Raw genomic sequence first — 21814 nt, forward strand, 5'->3', positions numbered from 1 at the left:
GGTGGTATTCAGAACCAGGAGGGTCCTCTGTAGCGACACCGACGTAAAGGTTACTGTTACGTACCCCAGACGCGTTACAGTGTTACCAGCTGGTGGGCAGAGTACAATACACACCCATGGCTCTAGATGTGGAAGATCCCTCTGTGAGAGGAGACAGTAAGGTCTTATCTGATGCAGTCAGTGGGGAGGGAGGGTACTTACGAGTACGTAGAGAGACGCGTACTTACTTACGAATGCTTAACGACGAGATGTGGCTATAAGGTAGCGTAGCGCTCATCACAAGAAAACCTACTTGGGCTGTGAAGAACGCGTCTTGTCTTATCTGTTGTCAAGTGGTATGTGTGTGAGATCGAGGGATTGTATGTTTGTGGACTGAAAGCCACCTGGGTCAAAGGGGCGACACCTGACAGCCGCTGAAGCGCTGGCGCACTTGCGCAGCCGGTGCGTTACTTATCGAAGACGGTACGGTCTTTGAGCCTCCGTAGAATATGGCACCGTTGTGTTCTCGGAGGTCTGACTCCTGCAGACGAACAACACAGCGGAACTGATAAACATCATTTTGAAGTGATGGATCGACTGGTTCCGTCAAACAGAAGAGCGAGGCAATAGGACCGCCGGCAGTGTTTGGAATTCAGAGATTGTTAATAAAACTGTACGTCAGGAGTGAAAACCCTTTATGGACGCCAGGGAAATGAGGAACCTCTCTCTCTCTCTCTCTCTCTCACACACACACACACACACACACACACACACACACGTCAAATCAACGTCAATTCCTGACTTTATTTTGACGGCTATGTGCGAGGAAGAGACAGAGCGACTGACAGATATATATGTACGAGATAAGGCAGAGCGGGTGGAAACAAGTCCTGCCAACTGTTTGTCATTATCCACAAATATCTAGAACATCTCTACAGTTCTCGGTACATAAATGTGTTAACCCCTAAAGAACGGTAAGTAAATCAGACCAAACTGATGCGGTAGATAGGGAGGAAGGTCAGGCGAGGGAGAAGCACAGGTGAGATGGGGAGGAATGAAAGTTGTGTAGATGTCCTCGAGTTTAGACGCTGGGAGTCTTTAAGTGTCTCAAGTCTATGGAGGACGTGGAGGCGACAGCTGGAGGGCCTGACGATGGTGCTGACGTGTTCCCTCCGGCTTACTTTATCGTCCAGAGCGACACCGCGAAGCTTACTGGAGATGCGACACGTCGTAGCCTAGGTTACATGCAGGCGCTCTCGTAAAATGGAAGGGTAGAATGGGTGTTGTACTTCTGGGAATGAATGGCCTCAGAGGACACGACAGTAGTCGCTGGCGATCGTCCAAAGAGAAGCTTAAAACTCTGAGGCTCCTGACGGAGGGGATGCGTGATGATGCCTGAAGGATGTGAGAGGAAGTGGTTCCTTAGGGTGAGACGGCAGAGCTCCTGGGGGTGTAGAGGCGTGAGTCCTACAGTGGAAAGGAGGGGTTCCAAGAATCAAGAGAGGGGTGTGTCGTGAGGGTGACGAAGGAGTGGTTCCTAGGTGGGAGGTGAGTCCATATATATATATGTATATATATATATATATATATATATATATATATATATATATATATATATATATGTGTGTGTGTGGGGGGGGGGGGGATATTGGATCCCCTGACGCGGAGTGCAGTTAAGGAGCGTGCTAGAGGGGGCGAAGACAAGTGGCCTCCAAGCCAGTGTGAAGTTGTCTGACATCACCACGACAGACCCGAGGCCACTGGTCCAAACTTCACCGAAGCAAAGTTCACGAAACACTTCACGAACACTAGGGACGCAAGCTCTCCTGAACTTCAGAGGAAGTTCAGATGACGATGGAGAATTCATTCCTCGCTGAAACTGAATATGCAAGGTATACATGAGGAGTAGATATGTATATGAATATTCTACTGAGATGTGTCGGGACAACTGATAAAGATTCGAGATGAATTTAGTGCTTGTAGGAAGTGGAGACGAAGTTTTCTCACACCCATGCATGAATATACGAAACCTGGCCATGCATACCAGATATGTAGTCAAATGATTCACGAGGAGGTTTCCCTACGTCCCATAGAGGTGTGCGAGACCCACCCACCACCGGAAAGACACACACACACACACACACACACACACACACACACACACACACACACACACAGGAAAGCTTCACTTGACAAACTTAATGATAACAACAGCAGCTACCAAACATACTATTATCGTGTGTGTGTGTGTGTGTGTGTGTGTGTGTGTGTGTGTGTGTGTGTGTGTGTGTGTGTGTGTGGAGACACCTCCATACATACATACTGCAGTGCTTTCACTGGGGTGTTTACATCTCTCTCTCTCTCTCTCTCTCTCTCTCTCTCTCTCTCTCTCTCTCTCTCTCCTGCTTGCAGAAAGTCAACTGCATTGTTCCAGGCACCACTGGATCTTCACACCTTTTCTTACTTATGCAAATCAGTTCTCTACTCCACCCCACCCGTGTCTTGCCTCCATCGTACCGCAGGGCATTGTACTTGGACCTCTGGTCTTGTCTTTTCGTCCGACATGATCACAAATCATGAAAACCACAGCTTCATACGATACGAAGATGGTGCCAAAATGTGGATGAGTCTTATTCATAAAAGACGTTTTTGCGAGTCTGTGTTGGATGTTACATCAAGTGTCGCAGTTGGTCGCTGATAATTTCACGTTCAACTGGTAAACATCATTGTTCCGTGTGGGTCAAGGGAACGAGCCTTCTGATTACGAACTCTTTACCTTAACTGTTCAGTAGAGGCCTAACCTAACCTAACCTAACCTAACCGTAAGGTTACCTATCTTTAACTATCCTAAACTTAAGGGTTTGTCTAACTCAATCTGACCTTTAGGTTTCCTATCCTAACCTCAGCTTTTACAAAACCTAACCTAAAGGTTTTCCTATCCTTATCTAACCTCAGAGATTTTTTTTTTCTAACCTAGCATATACTTTTTTCCCCCTAAATCTAACCTGACCTAAAATTTGTCCAACCTAACCTAGAGTAACCTCAGGAAAACCCACCACCTCCTCCTTAAACTAACCTCTGACCCCTCCTAACTTACCCTAAGTTAAGGGTTTCCCTAACCTGACCTAAGGTGCTGTCGTCCCCGGGCGTTTCATGAGGGATTTAAGGCGAGAGTGAGAGTGAGTGAGAGTGGTTGGTGCGTGGGTACCGGGTGAGAGGGGCGAGGCAGGGCTGTGGGCTGGTGACTGATGTAAGTCCACACCCTCCTACCGGCAGCTTCCATTAGGCCACAAGGATGTGTGTGAGTCGCCAGGAGCCATTCGTGCAGCGACCAGCAGCAGCAGGGGAGGGAGAGAGAGAGAGAGAGAGAGAGAGAGAGAGAGAGAGAGAGAGAGAGAGAGAGAGAGAGAGAGAGAGAGAGAGAGAGAGAGAGAGAGAGGAGATGCGAGTGATATACATCGCGAATGATGGAGAGAGAAGGGCGAGAGGGAAAGAGAGGGGGTGGTGGATGGATGTTGAATAGGAAGATGGAACAAGAGGAGATGATAAAGATGGAGGAGGAGGAGGAGGAGGAGGAAAAGCAGGTGTGTTGGAGAAGATCTAGGCCTCGAGTTTACCTCAACTGTTGGAGAGGACCTCACCACCACCACCACCACCACCGCCATCATATTTCTCTTTCCATCACCATTCTTCACACGGCCTACCCTACCACCATCCCTCACTTTATTTTCCCCTCCTTGGCACCCCACTCTCGTCTCAGGACGACAAAGGATGACAGCCAATCAAGATCATTTCGTGTGGGACTAGACGGCCAGGTCACTGTCATCTCAACACCACAGGTGAGGTGACACGGGGTGGTTTCTGCGGTCATACAGAGAAACACGCACAGGGGGAAACTCGGCTTCCATCACCACACAAACCCCACTTGCCCCAGGGGGATCACCACACAACTTCCCCTTGCCTCAGGGGGATCACCACACAACTTCCCTCTGCCTCAGGGGGATCACCACACAACTTCCCCTTGCCTCAGGGGGATCACCACACAACATCCCCTTGCCTCAGGGGGATCACCACACAACATCCCCTTGCCTCAGGGGGATCACCACACAACATCCCCTTGCCTCAGGGGTCACCACAAAATATCCTCCAGCCACAGCTACCACCCAGCAGCTCAGCCAAGAAATATGGAGCTGCTGTTTTATATAGACCAAGAGTTTTAGTACTGTGTATATTTCGTGGGTCTCACCCCTTGAGGCGAGCGACCACGGCCAAAAAAGAAAAGAAAAAAGAAATGGTTTGTGAATATGTATATTTACCTTCATGTTTTACCTGCCTATATAGTACTGGGGGAAAAAGTTCTACCTGCACTCGTGGGTTCCCCATCTCTTGAACTTTCTCTCCCACCAACACAGACTCTCCAAAGTTGTGTGAGCTGTCCACATTCACCATCTCATAACTTAGTTTAGTCCAGTCATCAACTAATACTCATACGAGAGGACTCTTCATAATTTTTCGAACAAGTTTCTCCCTTGATTCCACATAATGGTCTCCGGCTGTGTCATCCCTGAATCTTTCCACGAACTGTTCGCGGTGTGTGTGTGTGTGTGTGTGTTGTGTGTGTGTGTGTGGTCTCCTCCCTCTCGTCTCTGTCTGAACAAACACTAGTCTATGTGTTTAAGACAGGATGCACATGAGACCCCTTTCGCGTAAGATAATCGAATACTAACCCTTGTAGTACAGGCTGGGGTTGAGGAGGTAGGAGGGAAGGTCTCAACGTAACGCCGAGGTAGCGCCTCACAGTCGTAACACCAACACAACGTCTGACCAGAGTCTGGCCGTCACACAAGACCGACACACAGCTATTTCTGTCGTGGAGGCAAAGTCCAGTATGTGATTACGTCCAGAATATCAAGGCCCCTCCTGTATGTTTCATGTTCTTTTTATGCTCCATTCAGGATATATATATATATATATATATATATATATATATATATATATATATATATATATATATATATATATATATATATATATATATGTATACTGAGGCACTCACTCACTATTACTTGTTACGTGACCATCCACCGTCCTCTACAACTCTCGGGTTTTTCAATCTTCCTCCCAGTCCGGCTCGTCTGTCTCCCTAACCATCCATCACAGTGAGGGGCAATATGCCTCTTCCATCTATCCTCACCTCTATCTATCTTGCCCGGGCTTCCCCCTACCACACCAGCAGGAGTCACGAGGCAGCCCAGGTGTGCTTCACTAGAAAGAGGGAGGGAGGGAGCGATGGAGGTGTTTGGCTCCATCGCTCAGCACACGGGCCTTCTCTATAGCTCCATCGCTCACCACACGGGCCTGCTCTTAAGACTGACCTGAAGGGGATGTACACGAGCAACCCTCACCGGTTACCAGAGAGAGGAAGACATATTCATATATTCATACGACCCTTGAAGTCTTTATGTAATAAACACACATACACATACGTACACATTTATATATTCACTTCAGGTGAGTCTCCACGATGTATGGTTCCAAACCATAAGCTCCTGTGGTCTTGTGGGTGGCAAGATCAGCTTTTATTTTAAAAGACTGTCGTAAAATCATTCCTCACCAAACTGACTCTGATTAACCCACTCTCACATTAAAACCAAGTACGCCCAAGACTGTCTCATCCCTGGCTGCTAAAACTTCGACGGGAAACAGTGTGTGTGTGTGTGTGTGTGTGTGTGTGTGTGTGTGTGTGTGTGTGTGTGTGTGTGTAGTGTGATCTAACCATCTCCTTCGACACTTAACACTCCATTCAGTGTGTTGTGCGGACTGTGGAGGTGGCCAGTGCGGCAGCAGACACGAGAAGAAGAAGAGCAGAAGAAAGTCCTCCCACCAGCACAGCCTCGATCGCCGAGAGTAACGTCGAGGTCCAGGTAGACTGAAGGGTGAAATAACTCAGTCCACCCTCGACGAAAATGGTACAATAAAAAAAAACAAACATCCTCCCACTGGCACCCAGCGTAAATATGTTGCTGCTCCGCCAGTAATGTTCTCCTTCAAGGAGCCTGTATGAAATATATATGAGGCATTGTATCCAACCAGAGAGAGAGAGAGAGAGAGGGGGAGAGTGTTCTCTTCTCTCTGGAGGAACTATGTGACAAGATAGAACTGCCTTTGTGAGATCTATAATGAGACTAATTGTGGCCATCGTGTATGATGATCTGCTGTAGTTCTTTCTACATCATGCGCCCTCTCTCTCTCTAAGAGCCACGAACACAGTCGTCCTTCCTGACCCTCCTTTGGGAACGTCTCGACCTGGCCATCATCCCTAAGATCATCGCCTCAACGGGAGACAGGAGCTATGGCCACGATCACCACCGCCGCCACCGCCCACCTCAGGCAAGACCTCCCTCGCCCAACATGGCCCACCTCCAGCGGCGGGTGGCGCTGACGGGGAGTACTCGTGGTACAGCGTTGTACGTACGTACACCGAAGTCCTGTATACCTGGGCAGGAGCTGCACGAGGCTGAGGGAGGACAGTACCCACCTCCGTGGCACGAAATACCTCGAAAAAAACATATCTACATTTTTTGATAAGTGTGTCTAAATAAGACACAACAAACACCACAACGATTCCCAGACCTACATACACGACCGGAAAGACGTAAATATGTTTACAAACTAACTACAGAGTGGACGAATAACTCTAATGAATCATCACAGAAAATACGCTTCGAGAACAGTTATGAAATCCGCTTCGTGTATGTTGCATAAGCAACGAAGTACAGCAGTAAAGACTGCAGTGCAGAGTGCGGCTGACAGACCGCTGGAAGTGTGTGTGTGTGAGCAATACGTCACAACACGAGATGCGAGGGGCGGGGGAGCAGCGAGGTACAGGAGGCGGCAACCAACGCGGAATAACTTGATGAAGTGTTGTTGGTGGTGGAGGCAGACACGGCCGGTAGTTCACCCACAGCCGTGTCTGGCCCTCACCTTCCTCTACCTCCCCTGGACTTAAGACGGAGTTCTCCACACCTGCGCTTGATTCCTCCATGCCTCGGGTATAACCTTTCCAGACCCATGGCTGGATTCCTCCACACCTCGGCCTAGATCGTTCCAGGCTACAGTCTGACCTTTCCACGCCTCTAGCAGGGTCCTGCTATACATCGGGATGGTCCTTCCGTACCCGTTCCAGATACTTCCAGATCCCGGCCTGCCCCTTCCATGCCTCAGGCAGGCTTGGCACCGCAGACGGCAGATCCTTCCAGACCCGTGCCAAATTCTTCCAGACCCCGAGCCAAATCTTCAATGCCTTACGCAAGTCCTAAAACATATCTCAGAGAAGTCTTTCCAAGCACTGGGTATATCTTTCCAGACCCTGTGCCAAATTCTTCTGGAATTCAGCCAAGTCCTTCCATGTTCATCTTACGATTTCTTGGCTTGATTCTCTCAGACTTTGGTCGTGGTTTTCTGTGTAACACAAGTTCCAAACTAAGGAAGGATCTGCCTAAGTGTCGACTGCGTTCTTATCTTCATTTTTTCCAGGTGTCATGCAGACCCTGCCTGGCGTCATGCAGACCCTGCCTGGCGTCAATCAAACATTTCTAAACCCTGGCCACAACAACCTTGTAGATCACGACCATGAATCTCTACACTACTGCTAGGTCCTTCTGGAACACAGTTTAGACCTCATCTTATCCTTTCCTGGTCTTAGACCAGAGCTCTCAGGAACTTAACCTAACTTTTCCAGGCCTTGGATCACATCCCTCAGGGGCTTACCCTAACCATTCCAGGCCTTGAACCAGATCTGACAGGAACTTAACCTAACCTTTCCAGGACCAGATTCGCAAAGATCTCATCGTAACCTTTCCAAATCTTGGGCCAGATACGTCAAGACCAAATCATAACCTTTGTATACCTTGGACCAGACCCGTTAAGATCTCACCTTAACCTTTCCAGACCTTGGGCCATGTACGTGAAGAACTTATCCTGCACCGCTTTCCAGACCCTGGGCAGCGTTCCAGGTCCTCATAAATCCTCCTCATCTAGGTCAAGCAGGGTTTAAGAGGAGGGTGAGGAGTGCGGATCCTAACCACTCTTGCTGGAATATTCATCTTGGTTACTTCAGCTAATTTGGATCGTAACGTATGTTTGATGTAAGCCCTCCGCTTTCCTCTCCAGCCTCTATCTCCTCAGGTCAGGGAACGCAAGTACTACTACTACTACTACCCACCAGCACAGTCTCGTCCTCGACCATCAGGTCCTCTGTCGTCTCTTTTTACTATGTACTGTCCTCCAGCAGATAACCTGGTCACAGACCATCACGTCTTCTGTTACTGTCCTCCAGCAGATGACCTGGTCACAGACTACCAGGTCTTCTGTTACTGTCCTCCAGCAGATGACCTGGTCACAGACTACCAGGTCTTCTGTTATCTGTCCTTCCTATGGGACCCATATATCTTCCCCGCCAGGTGTCTACTGCTACATGAGGCTCCCGAGAAGCCAACGCGAGAGAGAGAGAGAGAGAGAGAGAGAGAGAGAGAGAGAGAGAGAGAGAGAGAGAGAGAGAGAGAGAGAGAGAGAGAGAGAGAGAGAGGAGCCACCGATGTTGACAGATCGACTCCAACCCAAATTTTATTCATGTCACAAGACTGTGTCAATACCAGAAATCCATTGAACGGAATTCCACGGTAAACTTTGACGTAAACTCTCTGGAGTATCTTTGTAAGAGACCAAACTTATGTAAGGTTCTCGGTTATCTCTTGGTTAACTGCAGGCAAACTTTTTGTAAGGGTAGGGAAAAGTTTGTAAACTAGAGCTCGAGTAAATGATATTCATAAATGATGATTATATATATGTTTATTTCTACGACGACGAAATACAAGAGCCATGTGCAATATAGACAGGGATCAATGAACGCGGTATGTCTGCGCAAGACATCTATATAGAAGGATGAGTGTGAGTGGGAGGGAAGATCTTATCAGCAGGGAGGGAGGACTGGTGTGTGGGAGGGAACTGGGAGGGTAGAGACTGGAGACAAATGGGAAAAAGTAAATGTTAATAACCTTCCTACCCCAGTACACCCAACGGAGGCCTCCCTGTCAAGCCCCTTCATGCCAGTACACCCAGTGTGGAGACCTCAAAAATAACCTCATCACCTCAGTACACCCACTAGAGACTTGCAAAATAGCCTCCCCCACCCAGTACACCCACTGGAAGCCTCCATGGTAGCTTCCCCACCCAAGTGTAACCAACAAGACTTTCCAAAGTAATCGCCCCATCCCAGTACGCCAGGTGGAAGCCAGTACCTCCAGACGTCAGTACACCAGGTGCAGACCATCACAAATTCATAACACAGGGGGGAACAGATGAGGGGGGAGGAGGAGGGCAGACGTGGGGCGGGGGATGGTCTGGAGGAACTGGGAGGAACAAGGCTGTGCGAGAGCACCACTTGGGAAGGGGATAGGGGAGGAGACAACCACCCCACCTCTGGTGAGGTAACCCACTCAGTGAGAGAGAGAGAGAGAGAGAGAGAGAGAGAGAGAGAGAGAGAGAGAGAGAGAGAGAGAGAGAGAGAGAGAGAGTCGACGGGTCGAGCAAAGGTGAACCAAAGAGAGGGAATAGTGGCCAGTATGGGAAAATACGGTGCGTGAGAGAGGAGACAAGGAGAGGGGAGGAGGAGAATTAAGGCGCCACGAAGGGAAAGATATATTGCAGTATTACAGAGAAGGACAGGGAGGAGGAGGAAGAGGAGGAGGAGGAAGAAGGAGATGAACAGGAGGTAGAAGAAGTCATGAACCTAACTGAAGAGTGCCACCCATCTGGCACCACATACAGCCTGTCACTCATTCCTCTCCTTTTCCTCAACGTTGCTCATTCAAACCTCAATAAAACCTTACCTTTCCTTTTTTTTTATATCAAATCACTTAAACCACCCAGCTTACACGAGGTTCTACAAATAGTACTTCTAATTTTACTTACAACATTTTACATAAGTATCATCACATGACTGCTGCGTCAAACGTAGTCATGTGTGTACGAGCATTCAGGGAGTGTATACATGGGGAAAGACGTGTTTGTACTGTGCAAAATATATGCCTTTACACATGTGACACCAGATGTTCATCGAACCTGCTGGATTAATATTGGTATCACTGACGAGATGATGAATATACACAAATACACCTGAATATACCTGACTGACATATAATATATAGAACTTCATCTATATGTACTGCTGCTATGTCACCTCACATGACAGACCTGACCATGTCATACCTCAAAAGGTTACCTTAGTATAGAAAGCATAGGGAGATCTGGTGACGGAGTTTCAGATATACTAAATTCTACAACAGATGAACCATAGTTAAGAGCAATGGATGGTTGGGAACCTAACACACAGCCAGGCATTACTGACCACTATTACCCTCATAAACTTGTAATGGAGATTTATGTTACAATAAAAAGCTAAAGGTATCGAGTTCTATAGTTTAGCTGTGTAAGGAATGAAACAGATGTCACAACGACCCGTCCCCCTGGAGTTGCCACTGGCCCCATGACACTTGAGGACCCTCTCCGTATGACCGAGGTAATGGCACAGGCTCGCGGACAGCTACCACTAGGGAGGAGAACCAGAAGCAATACCTACAGAAGAGAGAGAGTGAGTGAGCCAGGAAAAACATAAACTAAACATAGACGTATTTTTGGTCGTTCAGACAACCAAATGCCATGTAAGGTAAAAAAAGTAAGGTAAAAAAAAAAATAAGTACATCATTTTCAACATAGGTTTTGTAAATCATAACTTCAACAACCACGTAATGTTTGAAGTGCAAGAATGATCTTCGTGACTGTTGCGATCCTCTCTCTCTCTCTCTCTCTCTCTCTCTCTCTCTCTCTCTCTCTCTCTCTCTCTCTCTCTCTGCCACCCGGAAGGTTATGACGCCATGATACAACGTTATTCTGTGTCCACGTCTTCATGACTCACTGAGCCCCGTCTGTGTCGCACTGGTCCCCGGTCTTTGTCTAGGTATATTTGCCACGTCTGTCTCAACCAAGAGCCAAGACTTCATTTCTCTTCGCAGTATATCAACTGGCTTATATTTCTTTCCTGTATTTCCCCTGATAATGTGATCACTACACGAAAGTGCACTTGGGAACTTATCGTGTTTCATTTCCCCGTGGACTCATAGAAATATATATATATATATATATATATATATATATATATATATATATATATATATATATATATATATATATATATATATATATATGGTTTTTCCCTTGAATTCAGATTATTTAACAATAATCAATATTTACCGCCAGATAATGTGGATATTTTCATATATTCTTCCCCTTTCCTCAATCTTTGACTCTGACTATATATAACACTAAGTACTCTATAAGAAATAATCGATAGTTTATCATAAGGAGAGGCGCCTCTGGTCCAGAAAGCCAAGAAGCACTTAACCTATCTCTACCCAATCACACATACACACACACACACACACACACACACATACCAACACACACAGCCGGCACGTGCTCGCGTGACATCATCTTACATCTGGCTCCCCCACCCGCTGCCAAGCGTATTTACACACACACACACACACACACACACACACACACACACACACACACACCGTCGAAACCAAAATACACAACGTCAACAGTCAAACACCCCCCCCCCCCTGCCGTGCCTTTGTTGTCTCTCACACCGTCTTGCCACCATTATCTAAAACAAGATGTTCCAGATGACGACAAAGCGACGCGAGACACAGTCATGTGTGTGTGTGTGGAGAAAGTTAGGAGAGGAAGTGCAAGTGAGATGAAAATAACCATATCAAAGCTAAGGATCTGCGGAGCGTCCTCTGCAAGCGGGAGGGAGGGAGGGAGGGAGGGAGGGAGGGCCCTCCCTCCTCACCCCTGCAGCTCGAACGCGCGCTCGCTCGCTCGGCCGCCAGATGTACAGCGATTACTCTAGTCTCGTAGTTATGACGGATGTACGATGCTTGTATCTTTTTTTTTAATGCAGTGAGGGCGTGTGATGATAGGATAAGAACAGCAAATATTCGTATATATATATATATATATATATATATATATATATATATGATGTATGAGTGAGGGGAGAGCTGGCTGACTGCCAAGTGCATGATGCTTCGCGGCTCCAGCGTTCGTAGCCGTTAATGTTCGATGCCTCGTAAGACTGACAATTCATGCGATGAGAGAGAGAGGGGGGTTGTTGCTGCGCTTGTGTGTTTGTGGGGGGGGTGGGTGGACTCTGCATGATGCACGACTGTGTGGCTCTGAATTACGAGGACTACCGGACTCACCACTACGTAACACTGGCATGATGTATGGAGGGATGAAGTTAATCTCTCGCGTTGGGTTGCTGGCTACCAGATGTATGGCAGCCTGACGCATTAGGCTACCACACTGCCAGATGGATGAGAGTGTAATGTTACTAATTATATGTGACACTTCATTACGCCACATGAGAAGGCATACGAATAACAGACATTCAATTACGTGGTACTCTAACAATACTATATCCATAGGCTTGGATGGAGGCAAGGGAGTTAGACATTACATATAACTTAATAATCGTATCAGAAACAAATATATGTAACCTAATGATGTCTATAGAGTTAAATACTCCCCAAGTCTCGACCTGATTGTACTGCTAATGACTTTAAGATCAATGCCTTCTTTCATAATAGACCTTACGTGGGATTTGGTCAAACCATTGTTAACTTTACACCTTTGAGTCATGAAGGCAGAGGTAACGTCATTCATTTCTTTCATATCACTATTCACTCATTTATTCATTTATGAAAACGGTCAATCAGATGGACGTATGTCACGTAATATGAGAAGCTTGAGGCATTGTTGAGTTTTACTGAATAATGATCGTATGCAATTGAAATTAATTTGGAATTCTGCTGAAAAGAAGAAAAAAAAATGTGAGGGTGATTTGTCGTACTCTCAATCTTTCTCTGGGGGAACAGGGGGCGCAATTGAGGATATACCCTGAGATATGATGAGTAGTGACCATCAAGTAATCTCTGGGGTATATGGCGATATACGAGATCCTTCCATTTTCTATATTACGAAACCATAGAGAACGACATACGTACTCCTCACATGCACGACAGTGAAGACCTTCTCGAACACGTCGACATACGATCCATCAGCACCAAGGTACGACCGTTGGGTACGACGGTACGACCCTTGAGTACGACGGTACGACATCACTTGAAAGCATCAGGGGGAGACACACACACACACACACACCGTCTTCATACACATCAGCGAAGTAAAAGATATTCAGTTCACTTTTCCAAAAGGAGAGATTTCACTTCTGTCCTGATTAACTGGTGGTATGTCATATAAGCGGGTGGGGGGGGGGGGGGTCGTCTTCGGCATACTCGACTGGACCAACTCATGTCGATACCAACCCGGCTTGTGAACTCTTACAATATCTTCAGCTCCTGATTACGTCTCACGGACGGCCTGGCTTCCAGCAGTCTGGACTGGAGTCCGCGACTTAAAAAAAAAAAAAAAAGGAAGAGAGAAAAAGTAGAAGACGTAATCTATGTATAATGCCTTTAGGTTTACTCACACACTTTATCCGTGTGAGTCGGTGGCGACACGTCTGGTAAATCTGGTCTTCTCGCTTCATCTGAAACACCATTAAAAATCTTCCCCCGGCATGACTGGGGAGGTGGGAGGGATACAGACCACCTTAATTAAGTTCTAAGGTCTCATTAAACTTAGGGAGAAGTTCAACCGAATTACTCTGAGCCACTGCTGTGGGGAATATAATGATAAAAACAAGCTCACGGAACACGAGGCTATCCTTGTTCATCCTGGGGTTATAATACTACCGCCCGGGGCTGCGTTGTAGTGGACGAGATAAAGATTATGATAATTAACTTCAGGTTCCATCCTCCCTCCATCTTTATGACCATCCTGCGTCACCCTCAGGCTCCCTCTCCCCACCTCTCCTCCTCCCTCCATCTTGAGAACTCCCTCCTTCTCATTATACCTCCCTTCCGCTATTACCACCCCTTCTCCCTCCTCCTCTAAACCACCTTTAAATGTCCCCCTACCCCCCTCCCCCCAACCCAGGACGGGCGCACTTCCTCTTAATCGCCACAAAAGTCTTAAGTCTTTAGGGTCACTATGTTCCTCCTGACGGAGGGTCTCCTCTCCTCCTCCTCCTTCAGGTTCTTCGCTCCTCTTCACATGCCTCTCCTCCCTCTTGATGGCCTCCTCCTCCTCTTCCTCTTTAGGGGCCTATCCTTCGTGGGTTACTTATCCTCACTGAGGATCATCTTCCTCCCTCCCTATCCCTATTAATGGTGACCCTATCCCTGGCTAGGGGAATCACCTCTCTTTCTCTCCCTTTAAGACTAGATTCCTCTTTAAAGACACCAACACCTGTTAGGTATTCAGCTGTCTTGTTCAATCCTCTCTTCTTCTTTAAGGCTATTCCCTCTCTTAAGGGTTGCTCGTCTACTTTTTAAGGATTCAGCCTCTGCGCCACTCTCCCATGCCCTTAAAAGGGATCCTTCTCCTCTCCTTAACATTCCTCCGCCTCCTTCAGACACAGATACGAGTCTGAGCTTCTATTTCCTCACGAGTTTCGCATTCTTCTAAGGGCTCTTCTTTCTTCCTCTTCTTAATTCTTTTTTTCCTCTGGGTAACCAGGATTTAAATGACCCGCTGTTCTCACTAAGGACTCCTCTCTCTCTCTCTCTCTCTCTCTCTCTCTCTCTCTCTCTCTCTCTCTCTCTCTCTCTCTATTCCCTGGTATCCTTCACGAGTCCCTCCCGTCACCACGTCGCTCCTCGACCAGGTCTATCATCCTCACACGTTCCTTCGAAACACAAGACACCAGGCAAGACCCATCGAGCGAATACACACTTATTTCCCCCCCCATACTTTCGACAGTTTCCCACCCTCACGACGTGTGCACGAGAGAGAGAGAGAGAGAGAGAGAGAGAGAGAGAGAGAGAGAGAGAGAGAGAGAGAGAGAGAGAGAGAGAGAGAGAGAGAAGGCAGGAGGGGAGAGACAGGAGGATGTGCAGACGTGCTCCTTCACCGCATACCAGCCAGCCAGCCAGCCAGCCCTTGAGAGATCCTTCCCAGGCAGGGTTGTGACAGGAGGATCTTGAGGAAAACTGTGCCACAGGTGACGTCACTCGCCACAGCAGCAGCGAGCAGGAGCCATCACCTCGCCACAGCAGGAGCGAGCAGGAGCCATCACCTTGCCATAGCAGGAGCGAGCAATCGCCTCGCCACAGCAGGAGCGAGCAGGGGCCATCACCTCGCCACAGCAGGAGCGAGCAGGGGCCATCACCTCGCCACAGCAGGAGCGAGCAGGAGCCATCACCTCGCCACAGCAGGAGCGAGCAGGGGCCATCACCTCGCCACAGCAGGAGCGAGCAGGAGCCATCACCTCGCCACAGCAGGAGCGAGCAATATCATCATCCTAATCATCACCTCACAGAGTTGAATCATGATCATCACACGGGGCCATTATCCTCCTCCTCCTCCTCCTCCTCCTTACACAGCACCAGCGGCTGTATGGCCACACCAGCGGCACTGGCGCTATGCAGCAGCTGAAACAGCAGTGTGGCCCACACCAGCTGTGGTGCTTATGGTGCAGCATCAGCAAGGGAAGGGAAGGGGGGGGGGCGACGAGGATGGTAAACAAACCTCGATTTATGTTCGTAATATTCTCTTTTATCCTCCTGCCTACGAGGGCACGGAGCACCAGTGTTCCTTACAGGAACTCACTGTTTTACTCGACCCTGCTCCTGGGAGCACTAAAGTGCCTTTTCCAGCAGCCTCCCTGTTCCTTGATTTGCTCCAGGGAGTACTAAGGTTCCTTCCAAGCGGCTCACTGTTACCTGAATTGCTCCAGAGAACACCAGCCATCCCTCCAGAGGTTAAGAGGTTACCTGACTGTTACCTGGACGACTCAAGGAACATAAGGTAGTGAGTGTTCCTTCTTTCTCTTCTTTTGTTATCTTCTCCTCTGTTTACTCTCTCCCTCTGCAGTGAGAGAGCGGCTGCTCTCCTCTCACAGTCTCTTTCCCGCTCCCTCTGCAGCGAGAGCGGCTCTCTCTCTCTCTCTCTCTCTCTCTCTCTCTCTCTCTCTCTCTCTCTCTCTCTCTCTAGTCTCTTTCCTCTCCCTCAGCAGCAGTGAGAGTGGAGGCAGCCCAGCGCTATTCCTCATATCGCTATTGACTTTCCCGCACATTATCTTCTCCTGGGAGCTGTATCATGCTGGCTGTCCTGCGACGACGTGACGTGTCCTGCGGCGACGTGACGTGTCCTGCGACGACGTGACGTGTCCTGCGGCGACGTGACGTGTCCTGCGGCGACGTGACGTGTCCTGCGAAGATGTGACGTGTCCTGAGGCGATGTGACGTGTCCTGCGGCGATGTGACGTGTCCTGCGACGATGTGACGTGTCCTGCAACGATGTGACGTGTCCTGCGACGATATTACGTGTTCTACAGCAATACAGCTTACTTCAACATTGGCAAGCAACTTCAGTATGCATCGCCGAGGTAAAGCTTACTTTCAAATGGTTGTTATGATAGTTAAGCTTCTTCATACGTCATACAGGAAGCTTTGCTCACTATACTGAGTTTCCGCACGTTAAAGCTTACTACTAAGCTTTGAAACCCAAACTTTCCACTGAGCTCTAAAACTAAAGCTTACGGATAAAATTCCATGTCAAAGCTTACTACCAAGCTTTTACACTAATAGCTTCTACTGAGCTCCTGCAATAAAGCTTAGTAGTGAACTTCTACGCTAAAGCTTCCACAGTGAAGCGTCGGGGGGGGGGGGTCAATCTTCAGCCCTTGCACACGGGTCTCACCCCCAGATCGCTTCAACTGTTGGGCGTGGCGGCCCGCATGTCTGCATATGCTCCTTCAAGCAGGGTTGCCAGACTCATGATTACGTGTGTCACACTGGTCATGAGTGCTTCTCCTGACCTTCCATGATGTCCTTTTTGTGATATGTCGGGTTTCGAGTCTGGGGTTCGGGTTCCGTGAGACTTTCCAAGGTTTGTGTCGGGTTTCGGGTCTGGGGTTCGGGTTCCGTAAGACTTCCCAGGGTTTGTGTCGGGTTTCGAGTCTGGGGTTCGGGTTCCGTGAGACCTTCCAGGGTTTGTGTCGGGTTTCGGGTCTGGGGTTCGGATTCTGTGAGACTTTTGAGAGTTTCTACCAGGTTTCGGGTCTTGGGTTCGACTCTCACAACCACATCCCGACTGTCACAATTACATCCTGTCTTTTGCTAAACAGCAAAACCACATCCCGTCTTCTGCCCGTCTGCCACAACCACAACCACAACCTGTCTTCTGCCCGTCTGCCACAACCACAGCCACAACCCGTCTTCTGCTTCACTCCCACAGTCACAACCCGTCTTCTGCTTCACTCCCACAGCCACAACCCGTCTTCTGCTTCACTCACAAACCACAACCCGTCTTCTGCTTCACTCCCACAACCACAACCCGTCTTCCATTGAGATCTCGATCTCCCAGAGCCACGTCAAGCAAACTGCAAGTAATACAAATACACCAGCCACTACCACCACCAGACACACGATGCTTTTGTACAGATTATGGAGACGTCTCGCTGCAGATTCTCACCTCCTCTATAAACACTGGCGACCCACAGAGAGAGAGAGAGAGAGAGAGAGAGAGAGAGAGAGAGAGGACGGTGCGACCCTCGAGCAGGACGGTACGACCCTCGAGCAGGACGGTACGACCCTCGAGCACGACGGTACGATCCTCGAGCAGGACGGTACGACCTTTGAACAGGGCGGTACGACCTTTGAGCAGGACGGAACGACCATCAAGCAGGACAATACGACTCTTGAGCAGGTAGGTACGACCCATGATTATGATGATGTCTTAACCTTTGACCTGATCCTTAAGGTTGAAGGCTAGGTCAACATACCCAAGAGTCATACTGTCACGCTCAAGGGGTCGTACCACTCTGCGTAAGGGTCGTAACGCCGTGCTTAACGGGGTCGTAGCTGCCCCTTAGGATACGACACATCGTCTCTTGAAGACCTGGTTTTATGCCCTCGCTCGTAACGACCTTGTACCGCTCCTTATTAATAAATCCGGGGTCAGAGGTCGTGAGCATCTCGGGTTACGCCTTTGATGTTCTTTTCCCCTCCCCCCCTAACCCTACCCCACCGCCCCACCCCTGTAAGGAGCGCCACTTTAAATGCTGGCACATCAGGTCAACTACAACACACTTCGCACGTTTATACTGTGGTATCTGTGGTCGTTTAAAAATATATTTCCAATGACTCGTAAAATCTGTCGATCTCATGAGATAATGAATGAGGAACTCTTAACTCATCTGACCCCTGACTCACCACGTGGATTCATCTGACCCCTGACCCACCACATGGACTCACCTGACACCCTGTCCCCCCACATGAAATCATCTGACCCACTAACCCACCAGACTCACCTCAGTAACTACCCACGAAACGTGATTTAAATCTCAAGAGGAATAAAAGGAGGAGGAGGAGGAGGAGGAGGAGGAGGAGGAGGAGGAGGAGGAGGAGGAGAAGAAGAAGAAGAAGTAGAAGAAGAAGAAGAAGAAGAAGAAGAAGAAGAAGAAGGTGGAGGAGGAGGAGGAGGAGGAGGAGGAGTAAGACGAGGAGGAGGAGGAAGAGAAGGAGATCAAAAAGAAAATGTTTTGCTACAAAGTGAATCACGTCTGATCTCGTTGGCTTCAATCAGCCTCCCACAGGCGTGTCAGTCTCCATCAGACAGACTGTGGTCACCACCAACCACACACCACCACCACCACCACACACCACCACCACCACCACCACACACCACCACCACACACTCTACCACACACCACCACCACCACCACACACTCTACCACTACCACACACCACCACCACACACCACCACCACCACACACCACCACCACACACTCTACCACACACCACCACCACCACCACACACTCTACCACTACCACACACCACCACCACACACCACCACCACCACACACCACCACCACACACTCTACCACACACCACCACCACCACCACACACTCTACCACTACCACACACCACCACCACACACCACCACCACCACACACCACCACCACACACTCTACCACACACCACCACCACCACCACACACTCTACCACTACCACACACCACCACCACACACCACCACCACCACACACCACCACCACACACTCTACCACACACCACCACCACCACCACACACTCTACCACTACCACACACACCACCACCACACACCACCACCACACCACCACCACCACCACCACCACACACTCTACCACACACCACCATCTACCACACACCACCACCACCACACACTCTACCACAATCCTCACCAGCCATGAATCCTCACTGACCAGTGGAGTAATCCACTCCATATAAACACTGGCAACTGTCCCTTACTTTACATCCGATTAGCCGGTTAAGAAAAGGATAATAACGACGATTCTCTTCGTTTATTTTCTTATCCGAATGGTTCGTTCGGTAACGCGAGGCTCTGTCACTTTTTGTTTTTACTGACTGGTTTATCAGTTAACCAGATTGAGTAAGCAGGCAATATGTTAACCCACATGTTATTCTGTGGTGTATAGGGTTAACTGTGCCAAGGCAATTATCCTCGTTGAATCTAAGTAGCAGTTGAGCGAGTCACAGTCCTTCACTTAACCTGGCGAGTCCAAGTGACTGGCTGACTGACACACGGGAGTGAGAGTCCCAAATCACACAGTCAGCCGTCAAGACCAGTCACCCACACACGTCACTACCTCGTCAATGCCACGTCACGACGCGTCACTTCTGACGTCACGTTCTACACGCGTGACGCACTTCTCTCCACGTGTTACGAAAGGCCATGAGGAGAATACAAAAAGAAAAATAATAATTCTATTATTCCTTTGCATTATATAAAAACCTTTAATACAGAAATACTAACAGACGAAACGCCTGACGGTCCAGGAGAGAGAGAGAGAGAGAGAGAGAGAGAGAGAGAGAGAGAGAGAGAGGCTGAAGTTCCATAAATTCTCAATGAAACACAAAACTCGGAGTGTTTTTTTTTTTTTACAGTGTGGCGCCTTTCAAGCAAGCAGGCAGGCGGGCAGGTGACCCGCCTTCCTTGCTTGCTGCTCGCGCCACATACCACCGTGAGGGTATGCGGTGCGCGGTGATATACACACCACTCACACACCTCGGACGTGTACACTCATACGAAACCCCAACTCATATTTCAGTGACTGGGCGCAATGAGGAAAAGAATTCGTTTCTCTCCCCTGTATGAGCAGGGAACTCATACATGTGACTTCTCTATCTTAATTAAGTCATTTATATATATGGCATATATGTCATAAGCAAATCATATATGTGACACATATGCCATAAACAAGTCATATGTGACGTGTGTGTATATCAATATACTCGTATATCCACGACTCATGTGTGACGCACGTCTAATAAACCATTCATATGTGACGCATTATACCATTAAGAACTCATTTATGTGACATATACATTTCTTAAACAACATACCTGTGACGCAGATATTGGGAAACTGACCTTTGACCTCACCCTGAAGGCAGAGTTAAAGAGAGATGACAGGTGAGGATGGAGAAGAGAAGAGAGAGAGGACAACTGTGAAAAGAGAATGAAAAACAAAATACTTAGAAAGTTAAAAGAGGAGGAGGAGGAGGAAAGAGGGGAAAAGAGGAGGAGGAGGAAGAAACGGGAGGGAAAGAAAACGAGTTCACGCTTCACACTGCTTCGAATAAGTTTCGTATTATGGCCGACAGGGGGCCGCTCAGTATATACAGGGGAGCAATTTACACTTACAAGAATTCCTCGTTTCTTCGTTTTACACATTAAAATAAACAGAGCACAGAGAAATAAAGGAGAGGAACAAGTGCACGTGGGAGGGGAATTGTGGAAAATGAAGCCCCTGATGCTAGTAAATATAGACAGACAGACGCACAAACTGATACATGGATAAATGATTTATTCATGGATATCATCGACTGATAAATGGATAAAAAGATAATGTATACATATATCTATTTGATTCGTCCTATAAATATTCATTACATTAATACAGTACAGTAATTCTAGACATTTTAAGGTACATGGACAATACCTTAACCTAACCCAAGTTAACCTTGTGTGAACTTTTAACCTACGTTAATATAAGTTAACCTGACCTTATTCTAATCTAACTTAATCCAAACTTAATCCTTTTCTAGCACTTACATTGGGTAGTCAGGCTCACCAAGGGAAGGAGATCTACTGTGTGTGTGTGTGTGTGTGTGTGTGTGTGTGTGTGTGGCGGGTGGTGGTGGCGTCCGGGGAGGTGAGGTGCTAGGCCTCACGGTGTCCCTGTCACACACACACACACACACACACACACACACACACACTGTGTCTTGCACTTCATGAATAGAAAAGAGCATAATAGATTCTCCTTGAAATTCAGACATCGCAAATACATCATTATAAGCAGATGTCAGAGTAGACGAGGAGACGCGCGCCCGCACGCCCGCACGCCCGCATGTAGGATATGTTTTTTGAGATCCTAGTAACGTGTGTGTGTGTGGGGGGGGGGGGGGGGAGAGGAGTGGGGAAAGGAAAAGGGTTGTTTAAACATGAACGTACGTACGACCCTTAGGCTTAATAACCTGACCTTTTTTAAGGGTCAGAACGAATCATTTCTCTCCACAACATGACCACTACGGGAGTGGCGTCGTGAGGCGGGGGGGTGAGGAGTAGGGGACTG

General features: G+C 48.2%; 1 protein-coding gene across 6 annotated transcripts in view; it reads right to left on the reverse strand.

Annotated features, from left to right (window-relative positions):
* The window catches only part of LOC139763863 (uncharacterized), a 240410-nt gene that overhangs the window by 68386 nt on the left and 150210 nt on the right, over positions 1 to 21814 (reverse strand). The window contains exon 1 of one of the 6 annotated variants that reach the window (XR_011716280.1): positions 4707 to 4825. The exons of the other annotated variants lie outside the window; for them this stretch is intronic. The gene's annotated coding sequence lies outside the window, so the exon portion shown is untranslated. Of the gene's footprint in view, positions 1 to 4706; positions 4826 to 21814 lie in introns of those variants that run through there. 6 annotated transcript variants of the gene reach the window in all.

Source organism: Panulirus ornatus, chromosome 48 (genome assembly GCF_036320965.1).
Source record: "Panulirus ornatus isolate Po-2019 chromosome 48, ASM3632096v1, whole genome shotgun sequence".
NCBI classification, from domain to species: domain Eukaryota; kingdom Metazoa; phylum Arthropoda; class Malacostraca; order Decapoda; family Palinuridae; genus Panulirus; species Panulirus ornatus.